Here is a 20,509-nt window from a genome sequence, read left to right on the forward strand (position 1 = left end):
AAAAGGTAGCATTCACCAAGATTTTCCAAAATCATTTTGAAATGATTTTCAATACCAATTTTCAACCATGTTCCTTGAGCTAAATGCATATGACTTGTACACTAGCTTTTCCAATGATTGGATAACAAATAATCTATGTGTTTTGATGAATTTAAACTAAAAAAAATGTATTAAATCAACATCTTGAGTTATAGCCTTCAGCAGTTAGGACAATGTCCAGGTTTCTTTTCCAATATATATAATTGGGACCAATAAATTTGTTCTCTTTCAGTATAATAGCCAGTGGGTTGAAAGTCATCCTAAGAATCACAAAATAAACTTTTGGTCAAGACTCTAAATTTAGAATAATATTGATTCCTCAAACAATATTATTTAAATTTACCAACACCTCAAAACACCGTGAATTTTGTATGACACGTTAGTGTGGACGTATACAAATTCATCATTTGTAAGAGGAGGTTTTACCCATTAATTTTATTATCTTGACATCCTAACTTTATGACAAATAAAATTAATAGTTGGTTTTCCTTTGGTCTCACAAATAATAGCAGTGACTCCGTTGGGGAGGATACTATTAAATGCACCTAAGTGCATACCATTACTTGATACTTAGTCCATTAAATAGGATTGTGTAACGACCCGCCTTCTACTGGCTAGGCTGTAAGGTCGAACCGTCACATTATGCTGTGCTAAACTATTCCATGACCATTACTAAATCTAGGTGCGGAAGCTGTACTAATTAAAATTTTGCTAAACTATTATCTTTTCTCTATTCTACATGGGCTAAGGGGTGTAACCTAAACTATTCATGTCATTATTACCTCCCCTTATGGTCAAGGAACTTAACTAAGGGTTTCTAGCTAATATCAGGCCTCCCAATCGATCCACGGATCGATTGGAATAGTCGAATCGATCCGGTGATCGATCTAGCACGCTACTGTGCTTGGGCGGTATTCTGGATCGATCGGCTGATCGATCCAGGCTAACCAATCGATCCAGTGATCGATTCCAGAGCTCTCTGTTCGCGATGAAACTAGGCTGGATCGATCGGCTGATTGATCCAGACGCAGTCTGTTCGTGGAACAAGCTGCTAATCGATCCATTGATCGATTGAGGACCCCCAATCGATCCACCGATCGATTGGGGTTTCTGATTTTGCAGCTAAGCTCTGATTTCAGCACTTGTTCGTGCCAAAATTACTTATATCAATTCTAAACTACATGCAAAACATTCTAACATCACACAAATAGTGTTCTAAGCATGATAGGGTGCATGATTAACTAATTCATAGCAATTAACATACCAAGGTGCAAAATAATAAAATGCTAAAAGGTTTTAGTGCTTAAAATAAGCTTGCTGAGATTTCCTAAGATCTTTATTCCAAGTTCCATCCACACACATCTTCATCACATTGCCCTCCAGCTTCCGCTAGCCCATCTTTCCTTTTCCTTTATCTGCAGTATAAGGAAAAAGTATCTGTAAGCTTTCGCTTAGTAAGAAACCATCTACCTCACTAAAACATGCATACGATGCAATTCATGATTTTAAAACATGCTATTTGAAATGTGTACTGATTAAACTAAAACATGGCATGCTATTATACATTACATGGAAACCAAAAGCTAGTCATGGCATACTATCATCTAAAGCATGTGCAACAAAAGCTGTACAAAGAGCTATCCTACACAATCATAAGAGTGAGCTGAACTGAAGCATGAACTGAGCTAATTCTAGCAAATGCTAAAGCTATACTGATTTCACCTAACTATTTTGTGAGAGTTTAAAACTATATATATAATAGATGAAAATACTAATCATGCTGCTGTTTGGCCCCGACAACTGTACATGCTATGCGCGCATCCCTAACTAGACCCGGGTTTGCAAGTCCCGAATTTAGTAGGGTTACTAGGTTATCTGAACCTAGGGACGACTGTGGGAGCCCAACCCAATGGATATCTAATCCAGTACAGTACCACTGAGAAAGTAAAATACTGAACATAAGCTAATAAATTCTTGTCTTGCTTTTACTAGGTTGTCTGAACCCAGAACTAGGTTATCTAAACCTAGAGGCGACTGTGGGAGCCCACCTATTGGACATCTAGTCCTGTAAAAGCTGTAGCAAGACTATATGAGCTGTGAAATGCTTCTATTGCATTTAACTAAGCTATTAAAATGCCTAAGTTGCATTTTAACTGTGCTAGTAATTTAATTGAACACTTGGTATGCGCTAATTCGCATCCTTTGTTCCGAAAAGCTATATACTATTAACTAAAACATGGAATTCACACGGAAGCTACTTATACTGCAGGTGAGGGGTTTCTTACCTCCTGTTCGGATTTTCTTACGATTCTAATCGCTAGATTTCCGGAGGAGACAATCCTTTCGACAATCTTCTCGCGTCTATGCGTTCCTCTCGCGGAAGGAAGCGTCCTCGTGTCCAAGATGTCACTGGAAATTCCTCCTATGGCCCTAGGGACGAAATCCCTAGGTGTGCTTGTGGTTGGCGCCGAGAGAAGAAGAGGAAAAGGGGCGGCGTGAGGCTAGGGTGAGGAGGAGAAGAGTCACGATCAAAATAACTCTTCACTAAATTATTTCCCTATTTATATTAAGTGGTTAATCCGGCCAACTTAATTATAAATATAATTGATTCCCTCTTCTTTCAGCACGATCCTGCTGGGTTCACTTGGTTACTAAGGTTCACCATAAGTCATAGGACCCATAGGTCTCGGGTTCAATTCCCGTGTAAGCTATTTTCGTTTCCTATTTATTTTTGCTACCTCCACTACTCTAAAAATTTCATAAAAATATTCTAAAATTCCAGAAAAATCATAGAATATTTCTAATAATTATTTTGAGAAATTTCGGGCGTTACAATCCCCCATACCTTATAAAAAAGTTCATCCTCGAACTTAGAATAACTCTGGGTACTTCTGCCTCATACTAGCTTCTGTCTCCCAAGTTGCCTCTTCTGCTGAGTGATTTTGCCAAATGACTTTTACTAATGGTACCTCCTTGTTCCGCAATTTCTTAACTGCTCGGTCTATTATCTGAATAGGCCGACTATCATAGCTGAGGTCTTCGCGGACTGGTACCGACTGGGGCTCAATCACCTGGGTGGCATCTGGGATATGCTTCTTCAGCATAGAGACATGAAATACATTATGGATGGCTGACATCTCCTGTGGTAGCTCTAGCTCATATGCTACCTTGCCAACCCTTCTGCTGATAAGGTATGGTCCCACATATCTGGGACTTAGTTTGCCCTTCTTCCCAAAACGCATTACTCCTTTCATGGGAGCCACTCTGAGGAATACTGTATCCCCAATTGAAAACTCTAAAGGTCTGCGTCGTGTATCAGCATAGCTTTTCTGGCGGCTCTGAGCTGTCTCTATCCTCTGGCGGATCTGCTGTATAGCTGCTGTGGTGGCTGCCACTAGCTCTGTCTGGAGTTCTAGTTCTTTCTGTTCACCACTCTCATACCAGTAGATTGGAGATCTACACCTCCGCCCATAGAGAGCCTCATAAGGTGCCATGCCGATGGTGGCCTGATAGCTGTTGTTGTATGAAAATTCTGCTAAACTCAGATATTTGCACCAACTTTCCTTGAAGTCTAGGGCACATGCTCGGAGCATATCTTCGAGTACCTGATTTACTCGCTCCGTCTGTCCATCTGTCTGAGGATGGAAGGCTGTGCTGAACCTTAGCTTCGTGCCCAAAGCTGACTGTACACACTCCCAGAAGTGTGATGTGAACCTACTGTCCCTGTCTGAAATGATGGTTCGTGGGACTCCATGCAGTCTGACGATCTCCTTGAGATACAACTAAGCTAGTTGTTCCATGGAGTAGGATATCCTGATAGCTAAGAAGTGGGCTGATTTAGTCAACCTGTCGACTATTACCCAGATGGTATCGAAACCATTTGTGGTTCTGGGTAGTCCCACTATGAAATCCATAGAAATATCTTCCCACTTCCATTCTGGAATCTGAATGGGCTGTAAAACTCCTCCTGGTCTCTGATGTTCTGCCTTAACCCTCTGATAGGTTAGGCAGGTGCTGACATATCGAGCGATGTCTCTCTTCATCCCAGGCCACCAAAAATGTTTCTTCAAGTCCTGATACATTTTGGTGGAGCCAGGATGCATCGCATAGGGAGTCTTGTGAGCCTCATCTAAAATCTTTCTTCGTAGTTCCTCCTGATCTGGAACACATAGCCTGTCACCAAAACACAACACCCCGCTAGCAGACACACTGAATTCTCCACTTTCTGATTCTGCTAATCCTTGCTTGATTTTCTGAATTTCAGGATCCTGCTCCTGAGCTGTCTGGATGTCACCAAGCAAGGTAGACTCTAATGTCATAGTAGAGAGCTGTCCAACTATGAGTTCGAGACCAAAATCTGTGATCTCTTTCTGTAGGGGTGGTGACATGGCTGCTAGAGATAATAAGGCAGCACTGGACTTTCTGCTAAGTGCGTCTGCTACCCTATTTGCTTTTCCTGGGTGGTAGAGGATGTCTATGTCGTAGTCTTTGACCAGCTCTAGCCATCTGCGCTGTCGCATATTCAGATCCTTCTGAGTGAAGAAGTACTTCAGACTCTGATGATCTGTATACACTTTGCACTGAGCTCCATATAAGTACTGTCTCCAAATCTTGAGAGCGAACACCACTGCTGCAAGCTCAAGGTCATGAGTAGGGTAATTCCTCTCATAATCCTTGAGTTGTCTGGAGGCATAGGCGATCACCTTGCCATTTTGCATCAGCACTGCTCCTAGTCCCAACTTAGAGGCATCACTATATATATCAAAGTTGTTTGTATTTTCTGGTACTGTCAGAATAGGTGCACTGGTCAATCTCCTCTTTAGCTCGCTGAAACTGTTCTCACAGTCCTCTGTCCACTGGAATTTTTTGTTCTTTCTGGTAAGAGCTGTCAGTGGGGAGGCTATCCTGGAGAAGTCCTCTACGAATTTTCTGTAATAACCTGCTAATCCCAGAAAGCTTCTGATCTCACTAGCGTTCTTGGGTCTTTTCCAACTACTCACAGCTTCTATCTTACTGGAGTCTACCATGATACAATCCCTTGAGATGATGTGACCCAGGAAGGACACCTGATCCAACCAAAATTCACATTTCAAGAACTTGGCGTACAGCTGGTTCTACTGAAGGGTCTGCAATACTATTTCTAGGTGCTCGGCGTGTTCTTCCTGAGTTCCTGAATAGATAAGGATGTCATCGATGAATACGATAACAAACTTATCTAAGTATTCTCTGAATACCCTGTTCATGAGGTCCATGAAAGTAGCTGGAGCATTTGTCACACCAAAGGGCATGACTACGAACTCGTAGTGTCCGTATCTAGTCCTGAATGTTGTCTTGGGTATATCCCCTTCTTTAACATTCACCTGATGATAACCTGATCTGAGGTCTATTTTCGAAAACACTGCTGCTCCCTTTAGCTGATCAAACAGGTCATCAATTCTGGGAAGAGGATACCTGTTCTTGATTGTGACTTGATTCATTACCCGGTAATCTATACACAGGCGCATGCTCCCGTCCTTCTTCTTCACGAACAATACAGGCGCTCCCCATGGTGAGTGACTAGGATGTATGAAGCCTTTGTCAAGTAGCTCCTGTAGTTGTTCATGAAGTTCCTTCAGTTCTGCTGGAGCCATGCGGTAGGGTGCCTTGGAGATAGGATTTGTACCCGGACTGGTGCTAGACCTGGTAACTCCTCAGGGAAGATTGCTGGGTAGTCACATACGACTCGGACCTCTGCTAGCTGTTGGTCCTTGTCCTGTCTGGTATTGACTACATGTGCTAGAAATCCAGTACATCCTGAATCCATTAATTTCTGTGCTCTTAGAGCTGAGAGAAACTTCTTGGCCTTTCTCTTTGGTTCTCCGATGTACTCGAACTGTACTTCTGCTTCAGGTTGGAATACGACTTTCTGTTTACGGCACTCTATAAAGGCACCGTATTTGATTAGGAAGTCTATCCCAAAAATGACATCGTAATCAGTCATGTCTAGCACTATCAGATCACAAAAGAGTTCTCTGTCTGCTATAATGACTGGCACTGCTCTGAGCCAGTGAGTGGACGCCATAATTTTTCCTGAAGGTAACGTCGTCAGAAACTGACTACGGAGTACCTCTGGAGGTATTGCTAACTTCTCGGCAAATGTCCTGGATATATAAGAATGGGTTGCCCCAGTATCGAATAAGACAGTTGTACTTTGCTGTAAAATACTGATCTGACCTGTAACAACTGTCGAGGCATTTGCTACATCCTCTCTGGTGAGTGCATAGATCCTCGCATTGGTCGTAGCTGGAGGAGCTTCTAATCTGCCCTGGCTGATGTGTGGACCATCTAAAGCGGCCTGTATCTGATGTAGCTGTGCTGGCTGGCCTCCATACTGTATCGGCTGTGGTTGAGGAAGACTTGTCTTGTTCGGGCATTGCTTAGCCATATGCCCTTCTTGTCCACATTCAAAGCATCCTCGTGTGCCCTTGCGACAAACTCCTGGGTGAAATTTCCCACAAGTAGCACACTTGGGATAACTAGGTTGTTTGCTGGCTGGTCCTCCCTTTGGTAACTCCCTGGTTTGCGCTTGTTGCTGGAGTTCCCTTTCCAGTTAGAGCTGTGGCCCTATTGTTTCTGAGTACCTGAGCCTCCTTGACCTTTGATCTCTGAGAGAACTTGCTTTTGCTGCTTGATATTATTCTGGTAGTGCTCGGTGGTCAGAGCATTGCTGACTAGTTCCTCGGTGGTTTGCGGCCTATGAACGCCGCCAACCACGTTCATTGCTATTTCCGGCCTTAGCATCTTAAGTATCAACAGGACCCGTTCTTTTTCTGTGCTGACTAGTTCAGGGCATAGACGAGCCAATCTGTTGAATTTCTTCACGGCTTCCTCCACTGAAAGGTTGCCCTGGCGAAACTCTGTGAACTCGTCGTAGTGGCGGTTCGTGACCCGCATGTGAAAGAACTCCTCGAAGAATTCTTTCTCGAAGTCAGCCCATGTCATCTGGTTTACTGGGCGCTTCGCTCTAATTCTCTCCCACCACATACGTGCATCTCCTGTCAAGCAGAAGGAGGCGCACTTCACCTTCTCATGTTCTGGCCAGTCCAGAAGCTCCATCGTACTCTCTAGTGTTTTGAACCAGGCCTGAGCATCCCATGGTTCACTAGTGCCTGAGAAATTCTCTGGCTTGACTCTCTGCCACTGGATCAGATAGGCTTCTCTTCTTGCCTCTATTGCTGGGGCTACTGGTGCTGTAGGCTGGACTGGTGGAATCTCTAAGACTACTGGCGTTGCTAGGTTTGGTTCCGGGGTAACTGTGGGAGTATTCTGCTGATTAGCCTTTATTGCTGTTCAGCTAGCTGCTGCTGTAACTGAGCCACTAATGCTGTAAGGTCTAGGGGATGCACTGAACTGCCTGCCTCGTGCTGGGGCTCAGTAGCTCCCTTCTAGCTGGGCGCCCTCTTGTCATTTCTAAAGGAAGAGAGGACATACATAACTAAAGCATCATGGTTACATAGCTAATACTATCATGTTAGTTACTATCACAGATAAGCAGACTTTAGTTATCTACAAACAGGAAAGCAATAAACATAACAAAGTGAGAGGTATTCTTACTTGGAAGCTGCAGGTTCAATGCTGATGTGTGTGAAGGAAGTATGGAACTTTGCTCTGATACCACTTTGTAATGACCCGCCTTCTACTGGCTAGGCTGTAAGGCCGGGCCGTCACATTATGCTGTGCTAAACTATTCCATGACTATTACTAAATCTAGGTGCGGAAGTTGTACTAATTAAAATTTTGCTAAACTATTATCTTTTCTCTATTCTACATGGGCTAAGGGGTGTAATCTAAACTATTCATGTCATTATTACCTCCCCTTATGGTCAAGGAACTTAACTAAGGGTTTCTAGCTAATATTAGGCCTCCCAATCGATCCACGGATCGATTGGAATAGTCGAATCGATCCGGTGATCGATCCAGCACGCTACTGTGCTCGGGCAGTATTCTGGATCGATCGGCTGATCGATCCAGGCTAACCAATCGATCCAGTGATCGATTCCAGAGCTCTCTGTTCGCGATGAAACTAGGCTGGATCGATCAGCTGATCGATCCAGACGCAGTCTGTTCACGGAACAAGCTTCCAATCGATCCATTGATCGATTGAGGACCCCCAATCGATCCACCGATCGATTGGGGTTTCTGATTTTGCAGCTAAGCTCTGATTTTAGCACTGTTCGTGTCAAAATTACTTATATCAATTCTAAACTACATGCAAAACATTCTAACATCACACAAATAGTGTTCTAAGCATGATAGGGTGCATGATTAACTAATTCATAGCAATTAACATACCAAGGTGCAAAATAATAAAATGCTAAAAGGTTTTAGTGCTTAAAATAAGCTTGCTGAGATTTCCTAAGATCTTTATTCCAAGTTCCATCCACACACATCTTCATCACATTGCCCTCCAGCTTCCGCTAGCCCATCTTTCCTTTACCTTTATCTGCAGTATAAGGAAAAAGTATCTGTAAGCTTTCGCTTAGTAAGAAACCATCTACCCCACTAAAACATGCATACGATGCAATTCATGATTTTAAAACATGCTATTTGAAATGTGTATTGATTAAACTAAAACATGGCATGCTATCATACATTACATGGAAACCAAAAGCTAGTCATGGCATACTATCATCTAAAGCATGTGCAACAAAAGCTGAACAAAGAGCTATCCTACACAATCATAAGAGTGAGCTGAACTGAAGCATGAACTGAGCTAATTCTAGCAAATGCTAAAGCTATACTGATTTCACCTAACTATTTTGTGAGAGTTTAAAACTACATATATAATAGATGAAAATACTAATCATGCTACTGTTTGGACCCGGCAACTGTACGCGCTGTGCGCGCATCCCTAACTAGACCCGGGTTTACAAGTCCCGAATTTAGTAGGGTTACTAGGTTATCTGAACCTAGGGACGACTGTGGGAGCCCAACCCAATGGATATCTAATCCAGTACAGTGCCACTGAGAAAGTAAAATACTGAACATAAGCTAATAAATTCTTGTCTTGCTTTTACTAGGTTGTCTGAACCCAGAACTAGGTTATCTAAACCTAGAGGCGACTGTGGGAGCCCACCCATTGGACATCTAGTCCTGTAAAAGCTGTAGCAAGACTATATGAGCTGTGAAATGCTTCTATTGCATTTAACTAAGCTATTAAAATGCCTAAGTTGCATTTTAACTGTGCTAGTAATTTAATCGAACACTTGGTATGCGCTAATTCGCATCCTTTGTGCCGAAAAGCTATATACTACTAACTAAAACATGGAATTCACACGGAAGCTACTTATACTGCAGGTGAGGGGTTTCTTACCTCCTGTTCGGATTTTCTTATGATTCTAATCGCTAGATTTCCGGAGGAGACGATCCTTTCAACAATCTTCTCGCGTCTATGCGTTCCTCTCGCGGAGGGAAGCGTCCTCGTGCCCAAGATGTCGCTGGAATTTCCTCCTATGGCCCTAGGGACGAAATCACTAGGTGTGCTTGTGGTTGGCGCCGAGAGAAGAAGAGGAAAAGGGGTGGCGTGAGGCTAGGGTGAGGAGGAGAAGAGTCACGATCAAAATAACTCTTCACTAAATTATTTCCCTATTTATATTAAGTGGTTAATCCGGCCAACTTAATTATAAATATAATTGATTCCCTCTTCTTTCAGCACGGCCCTGCTGGGTTCACTTGGTTACTAAGGTTCACCATAAGTCATAGGACTCATAGGTCTCGGGTTCAATTCCCGTGTAATCTATTTTCGTTTCCTATTTATTTTTACTATCTCCACTACTCTAAAAATTCCATAAAAATATTCTAAAATTCCAGAAAAATCATAGAATATTTCTAATAATTATTTTGAGAAATTTCGGGCGTTACAGATTGTGCCCCTTCAGTTGGAGAAGATCACACGTTCCTAAATAATTTTTTATAACCATTCATAAAGGAAGTTTGATCTAGTGATCCGCATACAAACTCATCCATTGTGGAGGGAGGCACTCAAAGCCAACATGCAAGTTTGTTGCATCACTTACAAACCAGTAATGGAGACTGTGAAATTTATTTACTAATCACTTTCTCACTTAGTTATTTAAGGAGAGGAATTTTAAGCATGGAAGCACACATCACACACATCACAGTAAATAAAAGCAATAAATATGAAAATTAATTTTTCAACTATTATGACTTCTTCCATCACTGTCCTCCGTGTGCTGCTAACCCTAGCTACTGCCATCTTTAGCCACCGTAATCGGGTCTAGTTGTCGCATCTATCTTGCTTCTTATTTCGCTAAGTCTCTAGTCCTCAAATAGTACCACGCCTCGCAAGGATACAATCTGTGACAAAAATATAATTTTACATTTATCGATCCTATATTCCACAAGGGAATATACATGTAATCTAGATCGATAACAACAACAACAACCAAGCCTTTTCCCGATCGATAAAAAATGTAAAATCCTAAAACTAATACAGCTCCTGTTATATTTAATACATACAATCATGCACACACATAAAATGCCCTCGACATGTTCGAGGGTCCAATCACACACAATCACAATAAGCCATAATAGTTGGAGCCTGCAACCACAGAGTTAGCATATCCTACTATTATCCTGCCTAATTTATGTATGACATGTGCATAATTAAACTAAAAATCAAACATACAGAGGCAAATCCTAGCTTTGATACGAATTGTTGGTTGCTACTCGGAATATCATACCGGTTCCCGTGTACAAATATTTTGTACAAGTCATGAACATTTCCTAACAACCTATTGTGTTCTTTAGAAATTAAATTTGGAATCGCAAACAGAACTTAACATTATTGATTCCAAATTCAAATTATTTATTCTTAGAGGTTTAGACTTGGATCACAAATGATGCTTAACATTATTAATCCAAAACCACCTATGTTACAAATTTGATTAAATATTTATTTCAATGATTGGCTTCTAGGTTAAACATGGCGAGGCACTAGGCCTTCTTGGGTATGGGATCATCCACCACTTCTTAGACAAAGCCTTTCAACGAAATTCAATATTTAATCTCATTACAGTAACCCTAGGTTTAACCATTAAGAACAATTGAATCACAAGATCGAAAAACAAAAGAAACACAAAGTCGAATCATAAATCTGAATCGTAGAATCGTTAGCCTCTTGTGTTTGGTATTTCAAGATCTAAACAAAAGAATAAACTAGTTATGATGCGGAAACTAATAACTAGTTATACTTTTTGTAGCTTATAGACCTCACGATCTTCTATCATATTCCTCTTCTTATCTCGGACGTCGTGTGGGCAACGATCTACCGAGACGAGAATCCATCCAAGCCTCCTTCTTCTTGCAAGTTTCAGCCACCAACAACCTCCTTGAGATGAAGAACTTTGGCCACCACCCAAACTCCAAGGTATGCTAAGAAACAAAGCCTCCTTTCTCTCCTTCTTCTTCAAGCAAAATCTGGCCACCAGAATCTCTCCAAGACTAGATGTCGCCACCCACCAAAGAAGAAGAGAAGAGGAAGAGAGGAAGGATGAGGGTCGGCCACCACCAAGGAATAGAGAAGAGGAATAATAGATGTGTTGTTGTGTGGTGAGACATCTCTACCCTCTCTTTTATATTCCTTGCTCTAGGCAAATAAGGAAAGTTTTAAACATAATAAAAACTTCCTTATTTTCCTTGCCAATGACTAATAAGGAAAATTTAATTAAAATTTCCTCTTAATCCATCTTGTGTCCGGCCCCTACAAGTCCTCCAAATAAGGAAAGTTTTAAACACAAAATTAAAACTTCCTAATTTGTTTCCGGAAATTTTAAAAATAAAAATTTCTCTTTTAAAAATTCCCTTCATGGTTGGTTATAAAAGAAGACTTTTATAAATTAAAATCTCTCTATTAAAACATATGGATGATTATAAAAAGGAAAGTTTTCTAAAAAATTAAAATCTTCCTTTTAACTACAAATAAGGAAAGATATCAAACCTTTCTATTAATCCTTTGTAGAAACTATAAAAGGAAAAAATTTAATTTTAAAACTCTTTTAAATCATGGCTTCCACATAAGGAAAGATTTTAAAATTAAAATCCCTTTTATTTTTATTGTGGTCAGACACATACTTGGGCTCCAAGCTAGGGCCGACCACCTACTTGATCCCTTCTAACCTTGGTTTGGCCGGCCCTAGCTTGGGCTCCAAGCTAGGCTTGGTCGGCCACCTTAAGGTGGGTAAAAAGTTGGGCATAGGTGGGTATAAGACTTTATAATAAGAGATTACGACAGGGACCGAGAGGAGGAATTGGTTTTGGTCTCCTGATGAACTTGAGCTTCCCGTGTTCGCCCCGAACACCCAACTCAAGTTCATCAATAATAACTCATACCACTAAAGAGTTATTATTGAACTACCTCACCAATCCCATATTACTATATGGGCTCCTTCTTATCATGAGTGTGTTAATCTCCCTATGTTTAAGATATCAAATGTCCACTAATTAAATGAGTTACTGACAACTCACTTAATTAATATCTAGCTCCAAGAGTAGTACCACTCAACCTTGTCGTCATGTCGGACTAAGTCCACCTACAAGGTTTACATGACAATCCTTATGAGCTCCTCAAGGGGATATCATCAACCTAAATTAAAGAAATAAATACTAAATATATGTTCTTGTTATTATATCAGGATTAAGAGCACACACTTCCATAATAACAAAGGTCTTATTCTTTTATGCAGTCAGTATAAAAAGAAACTACCTTAAATGGTCCTGCTCAATACACTTAGAGTGTACTAGTGTAATTTTATAGTTAAGATAAACTAATACGAAATTACACTATGACTATTCCAATTGTTTGTTCTTATCCATCTTAGTCATGAGCTACTATTTATAATTTTTAAAGAACCGATAACATGATCTTCTGTGTGTAACACACACCATATTATCTATAATATAAATTAATTGAACAACTTCACTTAGCATATAAATGTAGACATTTGACTAATGTGATTCTTTATTTCGAAATAAATGTTTACAAAAAGCTAGGCTTTTAGTATACACTCTAACAATCTCCCACTTATACTAAAAGACTATGCTGTCATAAACGCTGTCATACATCTGATTCCCATTCCTTCAACATGCTGATCGAAAGCTTTCGCCGAAAGGGCCTTAGTGAAAGGATCTGCCAGGTTATCTACTGATGCAATCTTGGTGACAACAACTTCTCCTCGCTTTACAATGTCTCGTATCAGGTGGTACTTGCGCTCTATTTGTTTTCTCACTTTATGGGCTCGTGGTTCCTTCTAGTTTGCTATTGCACCGTTATTATCACAATAAATTGTGATGATTTTGGGAAAATCAGGAATCACATCTAAGTCCATTACGAAGTTCCTAAGCCATACAGCTTCTTTGGCTGCCTCAGAGGCTACCACATACTCGGCTTCCATGGTTGAGTCTGAAACACATTTATACTTAACATTCCTCCATGCAATGGCTCCACCTCTTAAAGTAAACAGATAGCCTGATGTAGACTTACTATTATCCCTATCTGATTGGAAGTCAGAATCCGTGTAACCTACAGGGAGCAAATCATCTGCTTGGTAAAACTAGCATATAATCTTTAGTCCTTCTTAGGTACTTCAATATATGCTTTACAGCAGTCCAATGTCCTTGTCCAGGGTTACTTTGATATCTGCTAACCATGCCCATGGCAAAACAGATATCCGACCTCATGCACAACATAGTATACATTAGGCTTCCTACTGCTGAAGCATAAGGAAATGCCTTCATCTCTTCTATCTCTTTTGATGTCTTCAGAGACATCTCTTTAGATAAAGATACTCCATGCCTAAAGGATAGAAAACCTTTCTTGGAGTCTTGCATGCTAAAACGAGCTAGGATTGTATCGATATATGAAGCTTGGGATAAACACAACATTCTTTTCTTGCGATCCCTTATTACTTTGATCCCAAGAATATGTGCGCATTCTCTCAAGTCCTTCATATCGAATTGTTTGGACAACCATACTCTTACTTCCGACAACACTTTGATATTAGCTCTGACTAACAAAATGTCATCTACGTATAGTAAAAGAAATACCACCACATTACCATTACGCTTCTTGTATACACAAGACTCATCCAGACACTGAATAAATTCATATGACTAAATTACTTCATTAAACCTGATGTTCCAAGACCTTGAAGCTTGCTTCAGTCCATAAATAGACCGATTTAGCTTACAAACTAGATGCTCTTTGCCCTTTGCTATGAACCCCTCTGGTTGCTTCATATGGATGTTCTCTTCAAGACTTCCATTAAGGAAAGCTGTCTTGACATCCATTTGTAAAACCTTATAATCCATATGAGCGGCAATAGATAAGAGTATCTGGATAGACTTAAGCATGACCACCGGCGAAAAGTTACCTCATAATCGATTCCCTCTTTCTGAATATACCCCTTCGCAACAAGCCTTGCTTTGAAGGTTTCTACCTTCCCATCTATCCCTCTTTTCCTTTTGTAGATCCACTTGCATCCCATGGCTTTCACACCATTTGGTGGTTCTACAAGCTCCTAGATCTTATTAGAATACATAGATTCTATTTCAGAATTCATCGCTCTTTGCCAAGATACTACATCTTTATCTTGGAGTGCTTCGTCATAAGTCCGGGGATCAGGTTCATGTTCACCAGGGATCAAGCCCAAAGACTCTCCCAAAAACATGAATCTCTCAGGTTGCCTCACAACCCTCCCACTACGACGAGACACTGTCTGTAACTGTGCATCATTCGTGACACGTGATGTAGTTTCTTATGATATTTCATCTTGTACTGTTGGTACTAGACTAGACATGTTCTCTCTAATTTCTTCTAGAACAATTTCACTCATGGGCTTATGGTTCATTACATAATTTTCCTCTAAAAATTGAGCATTGGTGCTAACAATGATCTTCTGATTTTTAAGATTATAAAACAAACCACCTTTCGTTCCCTAAGGATATCCTACAAACAGACAAACTTCTGTACGCGATTCCAACTTGTCAGTATCTCCCTTCAGCACATGTGCTGGACTACCCCATATCCGAATATGACTTAGACTAGGCTTACACCCATTCCACAATTCCATGGGAGTAGAGGGTACTGATTTAGAAGGTACCATATTCAGAATGTACATTGCTATTTCCAGAGCATATCCCCAAAACGAATATGATAATTCTGAATAACTCATCATCGATCTAACTATTTCCATAAGAGTTCTATTCCTTCTTTCTGTCACACCATTCTGTTGGGGTGTACCAAATGCAGACAATTGGGATTGAATCCCGACCTCTGATAAGTAATTTCTAAACTCTCCAAAGAGGTATTCGCCACTACGATAAAACCGTAGTGTCTTGATACTTTTACCATGACGTTTCTCCACATCAGCCTTGTACTCTTTGAACTTATCAAAACATTCAGACTTGCGGCGCATCAAGTAAATGTACCCATATCTCGAATAGTCATCTATGAAAGAGACAAAATATTCAAAACCACCTCTTGCCTGGATAGACATAGGACCACACAAATCATAACGAACCAGTTCTAACGCATCTTTGGTTCTATACCCCTTGGCCTTAAAAGGTCTCTTGGTCATCTTACCTTCCAAGCAAGATTCGCAAGTTGGAAAGTTTTCCAACACTAGTGAACCCAAGAGTCCATCGACTATTAGCCTTTGAAGCCTACTCAAGTTAATATGGCCAAGCCTTAGATGTTAAAGATATGTTTGGTTCATTTCCGAATATTCCTTTCTCTTATTAAAATTAGAAGATGTGTTATTAATTTCCATTTGTTGCTTTGTGGGTGTAATTGGATTTAGAGTATATAAATTGCCTACTAATGTACCAGAATAGATAATAACACTATTTTTCTTGACAACCACTTTGTCATTAAAAGAACAGTATATCCATCCAAAAATAGTTTAGAAATTGAAATTAAATTCTTTCTAAAACTTGGTACATAAAGATAATTTCTCAAAATCAAAATCCTATTCCTATCGAATGATAAGTAGACGTCTCCCACTACAACAGTCACCACTTTTGTAGCATTGCCCATGTAGACTGTTATCTCTCCCTCATATAGTCGTTGGGTTTCCTGGAACCCCTGCAATGTATTGCAGACATGATCAGTGGCTCCTGTATCTACACACCAGGTACTGGTAGAAACACCGCTAAACATGTTTCAACTATAAGAGAATAAGATATACCTCTATTGTTTTGATTCCGACGAGGACAGTCCGCCTTCCAATGTCCAGTCTGCTTATAAATAAAGCACTTGCCTTTCGACTTCTTTACTCCTGCTTTAAGTCCAATACTTAGAGATCTATTCACCTTCTTTGCTGAGCTAGCCTTTTTCTTCTTCTTCTTGTCTTTCGACTTAGAAGTAGAAACATTTTCTGCAAAGTGAATATGAGAACTATGACGAAATATACCTTCTGTTGCCTGAAGCTCTGTCAAAAGTTTCGCCAACGCATAAGCCCTTTTGTTCATGTTATAGTTCAGGCGGAACTGCTCAAAACTTCTGGATAGCGTTTGGAGAATAATATCGATCTGAGTTTCCCCATCGATTTCAGCTCCAAGGATTTGTATTTCGTTCAAATAAGCCATCATTTTTAGGATATGATCCCTTACGGGTGTCCCCTCTGACATGGTGGCCATCATTAAGTTTCTCATTGCCTCTTGCCTAGCAGCCCGATTTTGGTGTCCGAAGAGTTCCTTGAGATTGTTCATCATATCATAAGTAGTTGGTAAGTCTTGATGCTGATGTTGCAGCACATTTGACATAGAAGCCAAAATATAACACCGCGTCATCTCATCATCTGCCTTTACCCATTTCTTATGATACTCAATCTCCTCTTCACTAGAATCACTATTAGGCACATTAGGGCATACCTCTAACAGTATAAACTTATAGCCTTCAGCAATTAGGACAATGTCCAAGTTTCTTTTCCAATCTATATAATTGGGACAAGTAAGTTTGTTCTCTTTCAGTATAATAGCCAGTGGGTTGAAAGTCATCCTAAGAATCACAAAATAAACTTTTGGTCAAGACTTTAAATTTAGAATAATATTGATTCCTCAAACAATATTATTTAAATTTACTAACACCTCAAAACACCGTGAATTTTGTATGCCACGTTAGTGTGGACGTATACAAATTCATCATTTGTAAGAGGAAGTTTTACCCATTAATTTTATTATCTTGTCATCCTAACTTTATGACAAATAAAATTAATAGTTGATTTTCCTTTGGTCTCACAAATAATAGCAGTGACTCTGTTGGGGAGGATACTATTAAATGCGCCTAAGTGTATACCATTACTTGATACTTAGTCCATTAAATAGGATTGTGCCCCTTCAGTTGGAGAAGATCACATGCTCCTAAATAATTTCCTATAATCATTCATAAAAGAAGTTTGATCTAGTGATCCGCAAACAACTCATCCGTGTGGAGGGAGGCACTCAGAGCCAACACGCAAGTTTGTTGCATCACTTACAAACTAGTGATGGAGACCGTGAAATTTATTTACTAATCCCTCTCCCACTTAGTTATTTAAGGTGAGGAATTTTAAGCATACAAGCACACATCACAGTAAATAAAAGCAATAAATATGGAAATTAATTTTCCAACTATTATGACTTTTTCCATCACTGTCCTCCGTGTGCTACCAACCCTAGCTGCTGCCATCTTTAGCCACCGCAATCAGGTCTAGTCGTCGCATCTATCTTGCTTCTTATCCGCTGCGTCTCTGGTCCGTAAATAGTACCACGCCTCGCAAGGATACGATCCATGATAAAAATAGAATTTTACATTTATCGATCCTATATTCCACAAGAGAATGTACATGTAATATAGATCGATAAAAAATGTAAAATACTAAAATTAATACAGCTCCTGCTATATTTAATACATACAATCATGGACACACATAAAATGCCCTCGACATGTCTGAGAGTCCAATCACACACAATCACAATAGGCCATAATAGTTGGAGCCTGCAACCACAGAGTTAGCATATCCTACTATTATCCTGCCTAAATTATGTATGACATGTGCATAATTAAACTGAAAACCAAACACACAGAGGCAAACCCTAGCTCTGATATAAATTGTTGGTTGCTACTCAGAATATCATACCGGTTCCTGTGTACAAAAAATTTGTACAAGTCCTGAACCTTTCCTAACAACCTATTGTGTTCTTTAGAAATTAAATTTGGAATCGCAAACAGAACTTAACATTATTGATTCTAAATTCAACTTATCTGTTCTTAGAGGTTTAGACTTGGATCACAAACGATGCTTATCATTATTAATCCAAATCGACCTATATTACAAATTTGAATAAATATTTATTTCAGTGATTGGCTCCCAGGTTAAACATGGCGAGGCACTAGGCCTTCTTGGGTATGAGATCATCCACCACTTCCTAGATAAAGCCTTTCAATGAAATTCAATATTTAATCTCATTACATTAGCCCTAGGTTTAACCATTAAGAACAATTGAATCACAAGATCAAAAAACAAAAGAAACACAAAGTCGAATCATAAATCCGAAACCTAGAATCGTTAGCCTCTTGTGTTTGGTATTTCAAGATCTAAACAAAAGGGTAAACTAGTTATGATGCGGAAACTAATAACTAGTTATACCTTTTGTAGCTTATAGACCTCACGATCTTCTATCATATTTCTCTTCTTATCTCGGACGTCGTGTGGGCAATGATCTATCGAGACGAGAATCCACCCAAGCCTCCTTCTTCTCCTTGCAAGTTTTGGCCACCAACAACCTCGAGATGAAGAACTTTGGCCACCAACCAAGCTCCAAGGGACGCTAAGAAACAAAGCCTCCTTTCTCTCCTTCTTCTTCAAGCAAAATTCGGCCACTAAAATCGCTCCAAGACTAGATGCCGCCGGCCACCAAAGAAGAAGAGAAGAGGAAGGATGAGGGTCGTCCACCACTAAGGAATAGAGAAGAGGAATAATAGATGTGTTGTTGTGTGGTGAGGCACCTCTACCCTCTCTTTTATATTCCTTGGTCTTGGCAAATAAGGGAAGTTTTAAACATAATTAAAACTTCCTTATTTTCCTTGCCAATGACTAATAAGGAAAATTTAATTAAAATTTCCTCTTAATCCATCTTGTGGTCGACCCCTACAAGTCCTCCAAATAAGGAAAGTTTTAAACACAAAATTAAAACTTCCTAATTTGTTTCTGGAAATTTTTAAAATAAAAATTTCTCTTTTAAAAATTCCCTTCATGGTTGGTTATAAAAGGAAACTTTTATAAATTAAAATCTCTCTATTAAAACATGTGGATGATTACAAAAAGGAAAGTTTTCTCCAAAAATAAAATCTTCCTTTTAACTACAAATAAGGAAAGATATCAAACCTTTCTCTTAATTCTTTGTAAAAACTATAAAAGGAAAAATTTAATTTTAAAACTCTTTTAAATCATGACTTCCACATAAGCAATGATTTTAAAATTAAAATCCCTTTTATTTTTATTGTGGCCGGCCACGTACTTGATTCCGTCTAACCTTGGTTTGGCCGACCCTAGCTTGGGCTCTAAGCTAGGCTTGGCCGACCACCTTAAGGTGGGTAAGAAGTTGGGTATAGGTGGGTATAAGACTTTATAAATAAGAGGCTACGACAAGGACCGAGAGGAGGAATTAGTTTTGGTCTCCTGATGAACTTGAGCTTCCCGTGTTCGCCCCGAACCCCCAACTCAAGTTCATCAATAATAACTCATACCACTAAAGAGTTATTATTGAACTATCACACCAATCTCATATTACTATATGGGCTTCTTCTTATCATGAGTGTGTTAATCTTCCTATGTTTAAGATATCGAATGGCCACCATTTAAATGAGTTACTGACAACTCACTTAATTAATATCTAGCTCCAAGAGTAGTACCACTCAACCTTGTCGTCATGTCGGACTAAGTCCACTTGTAGGGTTTATATGACAGTTCTTATAAGCTCCTCTTGGGGACATCATCAACCTAGATTCCTAAGGCACAGTTTTCTTCTATAATCAACAACACACAGTATAAATAATATTATTTCCCAACTTATCAGGCCTATTGATTTATCAAACTAAATCACACCTTTTGATAAATTAAAGAAATAAATACTAAATATATGCGCTTGTTATTATATCAGGATTAAGAGCACACACTTCTATAATAATAAAGGTCTTGTTCTTTTATGCAGTCAGTATAAAAAGAAACTACCTTAAATGGTCATGCTCAATACACTCAGAGTGTACTAGTGTAATTTTATAGTTAAGATAAACTAATACCAAATTACACTACAACTATTCCAATTGTTTGTTCCTATCTATCTTAGCCGTGAGCTACTATTTATAATTTATTAGGAACCGATAACATGATCTTCTGTGTGTGACACCACACACCATGTTATCTACAATATA

This window comes from Zingiber officinale, chromosome 11A (assembly GCF_018446385.1).
Source record: "Zingiber officinale cultivar Zhangliang chromosome 11A, Zo_v1.1, whole genome shotgun sequence".
Lineage (NCBI taxonomy): Eukaryota > Viridiplantae > Streptophyta > Magnoliopsida > Zingiberales > Zingiberaceae > Zingiber > Zingiber officinale.